Raw genomic sequence first — 6745 nt, 5'->3', positions numbered from 1 at the left:
ATTTTGAGCAAATATAAGAAGAGAGTCTCCCACAAGCTTGGGGGAGGCTTCTCCAATTACTTAATGTTTTGCATGATCATCCTCTCAAGAAAAATGAAATACTTGATATCTTTTATAATGGACTAACCGATGCTTCCAGAGACCACCTGGATAGTTGTGCTGGTTGTGTTTTCAGGGAAAGAACTGTTGATCAAGCTGAATTGATATTGAATAATATGTTGACTAATAAAAACAATTGGACACTTCCTGAACCAACTCCTAAGCCAACTCCGAAGAAAAGGGGTGTTCTATTTCTCAGTCCTGAAGATATGCAAGAGGCAAAGAAATCTATGAAGGAAAAGGGTATTAAAGCTCAAGATGTTAAGAATTTACCTCCTGTTGAAGAAATACATGGCCTTAATATACCACCTATTGAAGAAATACATGGTCTTGATAACCCGACACGGGTAATAAAGGTAAATTCTCTCTATAGATATGATAAAGTCAAAATCCCGTCTACTAAGTTTGCTAGCCAATGCTTGGATGAGTTTGATGACTTTATGACTAAACAAGAAAACTTCAATGGTTATGTTGGTAGACAATTGAAAAGTAATGCTTATATGATTGGACACTTGAGTGATTATATGTCTAGAGTTAAGAATGAACTTAAACTCATTAGTAAACATGCTTCTATGGTTACCACTCAAGTAGAACAAGTGCTTAAAGCACAAAATGATTTGCTCAATGAATTAAATGATAAGAGAAATGATAATGATGTTATATTTATGACAAGAGCGGGTAAAATGACTCGGGAACCTTTGTATCCTGAGGGCCACCCTAAGAGAATTGAGCAAGATTCACAGAGAAATAATGTTGATGCACCTAGTCCTTCTAAGAAGAAGAAGAAAAATGATAGGACTTTGCATGCTTCTAGTGAACCTGTTGTAGACACACCTGAGAATCCCAATGAAATTTCTATTTCTGATGCTGAAACACAATCTAGTGATGAACATGAACCTAGTGATAATGTTAATGATGATGTTCATGTTGATGCTCAACCTAGCAATAATAATGATGTAGAGGTAGAACCTGTCGTTGATCTTGATAACCCACAATCAAAGAATCAACGTTATGATAAGAGAGACTTCATTGCTAGGAAGCACGGTAAAGAAAGAGAACCATGGGTTCAGAAACCCATGCCTTTTCCTCCTAAACCACCCAAGAAAAAGGATGATGAGGATTTTGAGCGCTTTGATAAAATGATTAGACCTATCTTTTTGCGTATGCGTTTGACTGATATGCTTAAAATGAATCCTTATGCTAAGTACATGAAAGATATTGTTACAAACAAAAGAAAGATACCGGAAGCTGAAATTTCCACCATGCTTGCTAATTACACTTTTAAGGGTGGAATACCAAAGAAACTTGGAGATCCAGGAGTACCAACTATACCATGCTCCATTAAAAGAAACTATGTTAAAACTGCTTTATGTGATCTTGGAGCCGGTATTAGTGTTATGCCTCTCTCTTTATATCGTAGACATGAATTGAATAAGTTGACACCTACTGAAATATCTTTGCAAATGGCCGATAAATCAACCGCTATACCTGTCGGTATTTGTGAGGATGTGCTTGTTGTGGTTGCAAATGTTACTATTTTAACGGACTTTGTTATTCTTAATATTCCCGAGGACGATAGTATGTTGATTATCCTTGGTAGACCCTTTTTGAATACTGCAGGGGCTGTTATTGACTGCAACAAAGGCAATGTCACTTTTCATGTTAATGGTAATGAGCATACGGTACACTTTCCGAGGAAACAACCTCAAGTTCACAGTATCAATTCTATTGGAAAAATTCCATCGATTATTATTGGAGGTTTTGAATTTCCTCTTCCTACTGTCAAGAAAAATATGATATTATTATTGTTGGGGATGTACATATCCCCGTTGAGGTAACCTAGTGCTATTCGAAAATTCTCCGGTTTCATGCGATTCGGAATGAGTTTCTTAACAAGACTTGATCAACCTTGTTAGTGGATTCCTTTTGATGAGCATGAGATGGATGAAGTTAGAAAGCACAACCCTCTGTACCCTCCTTTTACTTTCTGTTATTTAGACTAAATAAAGCAAAAATAGTATTTTTCTGTCTGTTTTCTGATTTATCCTTGCAATAAAAAATACCCCGAAAAATAAAAGTTTTCCAAATGCCCTGAAAATAAAATATGATTTTTTTTCTAGAATATTTGAGAATATCTGGAACTGAGAACACAGCAGGGGGGGCAGCACCTGGCCACGAGGGTCCAGGGCGCGCCCACCCCCCTGGGGCGCGCCCCCCTACCTCGTGGGCCCCTGGTGGCCCCCTCCACTTATTCCTGCACCCACACACTTCTTCTTCCTGCCAAAAAAATCACCATCCAGCTCAAGCACGAGTTCTAACTCATCTTGCTGCCATTTTCGATCTCCTTGCTCAAAGCTCCACTCATAAAACTGCTTTGGGGGATTGTTATCTGGTATGTGACTCCTCCAATGTTCCAATTAGTTTTTTCTCTAGTGCTTTATTCATTGCAAATTTTTGCTGCTAAGGTGACCCTGTTCTTGAGCTTGCACGTCAAATTTATATGGTCCCAAGTAGTTCTAATGCATGATATAGTCTCTAGGCACTTTTGGGAGTAGTTGCTATCAATTTTGTTGAGTTTGGTTCACTTTTATTTTGAGTTACTAAAAATTTCAGAAAATTTCAGAAAATGATGAAGTGATTTTTGCGGGGCTCTTCGAGCCAAAGCTCAAAGGATAAACAAAATAAGGAGAATAAAAAGCCCAAATATAATCTCCCTTACATCGCGGAGGTTCGGCCGTGTGAATGGCGTTGTGATGAGTTTTTGAGAGCAGACGGGATTCGTGATGATTTTTATTCTTTGGCTGATAACGCAGGCCTCACCGACTTCCTCCACGACCAGCTCGATCAGTATATCCTACTCACTAATACTTTCGTGCAAAAATTTTACTTTCATGCTAAGAAATCACCACCTTCGGTGGAGTTTCATTTGTATGATGAGGTTAGGGAGATGTCATTATATGATTTCTGTGGGGTTTGCAAGATACCCTTCGAGGGCAACATAGAGGAACCACGTCGTAGTGATGTGGATGGATTCATTGATATGATTGCTGTAGTGGAAATGAGGAAGGTTTCTGATGCAAGAATTACTAGCATACACTTTCATGTTCTATGTTACTTTGCAACTTTTTCTAGTAAATGCTTAATTGGTCGTGGTAACTGTGGAAACCTTAGTGCCCCGGATATTGTTATTTTGTGCCATGCTTTATTTTGCGATAACACTGTTAGTTTAGGCGCTATTGTTGCTAAAATATTAAGTCTGAATCATACAAAGGGCCCCATCTTTGGTGGCATCTTTGCTTCACGCCTTGCTAAACACTTTAGGATACCTATTAGGCATTATGAGAAAGAGGAAAAGTTGATGTCCCTTATTTTTCTAGATTACAAGAGTAAGGTAGCACATGAATTTATTGTTAAAAATGATGAGATAATGCTTAAGTATAATTTGTGATTTAATAAAACTCGCAGTGAGACTATTTTCTTGCCTGCACCCTCTTTCTTTGACTTATCTTCAGGCATGTACCTCATCTTGCCGGAGGCCGTTCACGCATACCGGAGCCAGACACCAGCTCCAGAGCCTGAGCCGGAACCACCACTTGATCCTTATCGACAGTCCTTTTATCAGCGGGATCCGGAGGAGATCGCGCGCCAGTGGCACTCAGATGACACTCCTCAGTACACCGGAGAGAGTAGCTCTAATCCATGGGCATAGACCAACTTAGGCCAAAATCCTAAGCTTGGGGGAGTACGTATTTCTCACCGACATTACATTCATGTTCACACACTCATTCTAGTTGTCGGTGCTCATACTTTTTCATTGTACTATCCATGCTAGTTTATTTTCCTTTTCTTGCTTTCTTCTTGTGTGCTTGAATAACCTTAAGAAAAAACCAAAAAATTAGTTATAGCTTTTAGCTAGTTTACTTTCCATGCTTGTAGTAGTAGTAATTAAAAGAAAACCCAAAAAGATTTCTCGTTCTTCTTTTGCTTGTTGGGAGCTTTCCCGTGTAAATAGTTTTATTTCTTTTCTTTTCTTTGGGGGTCGAGAGGAAAAGACCACGATGAAAATGTTGAGTGGCTCTCATATGCATTATTGTTGATCTAACCAAGAGCCCATATTACCTTGTCTTCTCCCTTGAATTGAATGCTTGCAGATTCCAGCTTAGTCCAATGCACGTGCACTATTATTATTATACACACCGTTCAGTCATGCAAGTGAAAGGCAATAATGACGATATATGATGAAATGATTGAGATAAGAGAAGCTGGTATGAACTCGACCTATCTTGTTTTTGTAAATATGATTAGTTCATCGTTCCTAATTCAGCCTATTATGAATAAACATGTTTGCAATGACAATTAGAGATTATAGTTGCTTATGTCATGCTTAATTAGCTAGGAGTTTATAATGGTTTACCTTGCGTGCCAACATGCTATTAAAATGGTTGTGATGTGGTATGATAGGGTGGTATCCTCCTTTGAATGATTCGAGTGGCTTGACTTGGCACATGTTCACGCATGTAGTTGAAACAAAATCAACATAGCCTCCACGATATTTATATTCATGGTGGATTATATCCTACTCATGCTTGCACTCGGTGTTGATTAATTTTAATGCATGTTCATGACTGTTGTCGATCTCTAGTTGATCGCTTCCCAGTCTCTTTCTAGCCTTCACTTGTACTAAGCGGGAATACTGCTTGTTCATCCAAAATCCATAAACCCCAAAGTTATTCCATATGAGTCCATCGTACCTTCCTATATGCGGTATCTACCTGCCGTTCCAAGTAAATTTGCATGTGCCAATCTCCAAACCTTCAAATGAAATTATGTTTTGTATGCTCGAACAGCTCATGTATCAACTAGGGTTGTCTGTACCTTCCATGCTAGGCAGGTTATTCTCAAGAGGAGTGGACTCCGCTCCTCACTCACGAGAAATTGGCCGGTAACCGGGATGCCCAGTCCCATGCTCAAATCAAATTAAAATAATTGCAAACAAAACTCCCCCAGGATTGATGTTAGTTGGAGGCACCCTTTGTTTCGGGGAAGCCATGGATTGATGCTTGTTGGTGGAGGGGAGTATAAACTTTACCATTCTGTTTGGGAACCGCCTATAATGTGTGTAGCATGGAAGATATCGAGATCTCTCGGTTGTTATGTTGACAATGAAAGTATACCACTCAAAATATTATTTATCTCTATTTCAAAATCGAGCTCTAGCACCTCTACAAACCCATGCTTCCCTCTGCGAAGGGCCTATCTATTTACTTTTATGTTGAGTCATCATCCTCTTATTAAAAAGCACCCGCTGGAGAGCACCGCTGTCATTTGCATGCATTACTATTAATTTATATTGAGTATGACTATGATTGGATCTCTTTTACCATGAATTACAATGTCTAGTCAGTCCTTGATCTTCAGAGGTGCTCCGCATTTATGTTTTGCGATCTCAGAAAGGGCTAGTGAGATACCATCTTGTTATATCATATTATGATTGTTTTGAGAAAGTGTTGTCATCCGAGATTTATTATTATTGCTCGCTAGTTGATTATGCCATTGATATGAGTAAACATGAGACCTAAGTGTTATTGTGAATATGGTTAGTTCATAATCTTTGCTGAAACCTTGAATGTTGGCTTTACATATTTACAACAACAAGAGCAAATAGAGTTTGTAAAAGTTTTTGTTTATCAGTTTCAGTTTGTCAACTGAATTGCTTGAGGACAAGCAAAGGTTTAAGCTTGGGGAAGTTGATACGTCTCCGTCGTATCTACTTTTCCAAACACTTTTGCCCTTGTTTTGGACTCTAACTTGCATGATTTGAATGGAACTAACCCGGACTGACGATGTTTTCAGCAGAACTGCCATGGTGTTAATTTTTGTGGAGAAATAAAAGTTCTTAGAATGACGTGAAAATCCACGAAGCAACTTTTTGGAATTAATAAAAAATATTGCCAAAAGAATCAACGTCAGGGGCCCACACCCTGTCCACGAGGGTGGGGGCGCGCCCTACCCCCCCTGGGCGTGCCCCCTGCCTCGTGGGCCCCCTGGAGCTCCACCGACCTCAACTCCAACTTCATATATTCACGTTCGGGGAGAAAAATCAGAGAGAAGGATTCATCGCGTTTTACGATATGGAGCCACCGCCAAGCCCTAATCTCTCTCGGGAGGGCTGATCTGGAGTCCGTTCGGGGCTCCGGAGAGGGGAATCCGTCACCATCGTCATCATCAACCATCCTCCATCACCAATTTCATGATGCTCACCGCCATGCGTGAGTAATTCCATCATAGGCTTGCTGGATGGTGATGGGTTGGATGAGATTTACCATGTAATCGAGTTAATTTTGTTAGGGTTTGATCCCTTGTATCCATTATGTTCTGAGGTTGATGTTGCTATGAATTTTCTAAGCTTAATGCTTGTCACTAGGGCCCGAGTGCCATGATTTCAGATCTTAACCTATTATGTTTTCATGAATATGTGTGAGTTCTTGATCCTATCTTGCAAGTCTATAGTCACCTATTATGTGTTATGATCCGACAACCCCGAAGTGACAATAATCGGGACCACTCTCGGTGATGACCGTAGTTTGAGGAGGTCGTGTATTCACTAAGTGTTAATGCTTTGGTCCGGTACTCTATTAAAAGGAGG

This window comes from Triticum dicoccoides, chromosome 5B (genome assembly GCF_002162155.2).
Source record: "Triticum dicoccoides isolate Atlit2015 ecotype Zavitan chromosome 5B, WEW_v2.0, whole genome shotgun sequence".
In the NCBI taxonomy this organism is placed as follows: Eukaryota; Viridiplantae; Streptophyta; class Magnoliopsida; order Poales; family Poaceae; genus Triticum; species Triticum dicoccoides.
The sequence above is the reverse complement of the archived record's forward strand: the minus strand, read 5'-3'. Positions refer to the sequence as shown.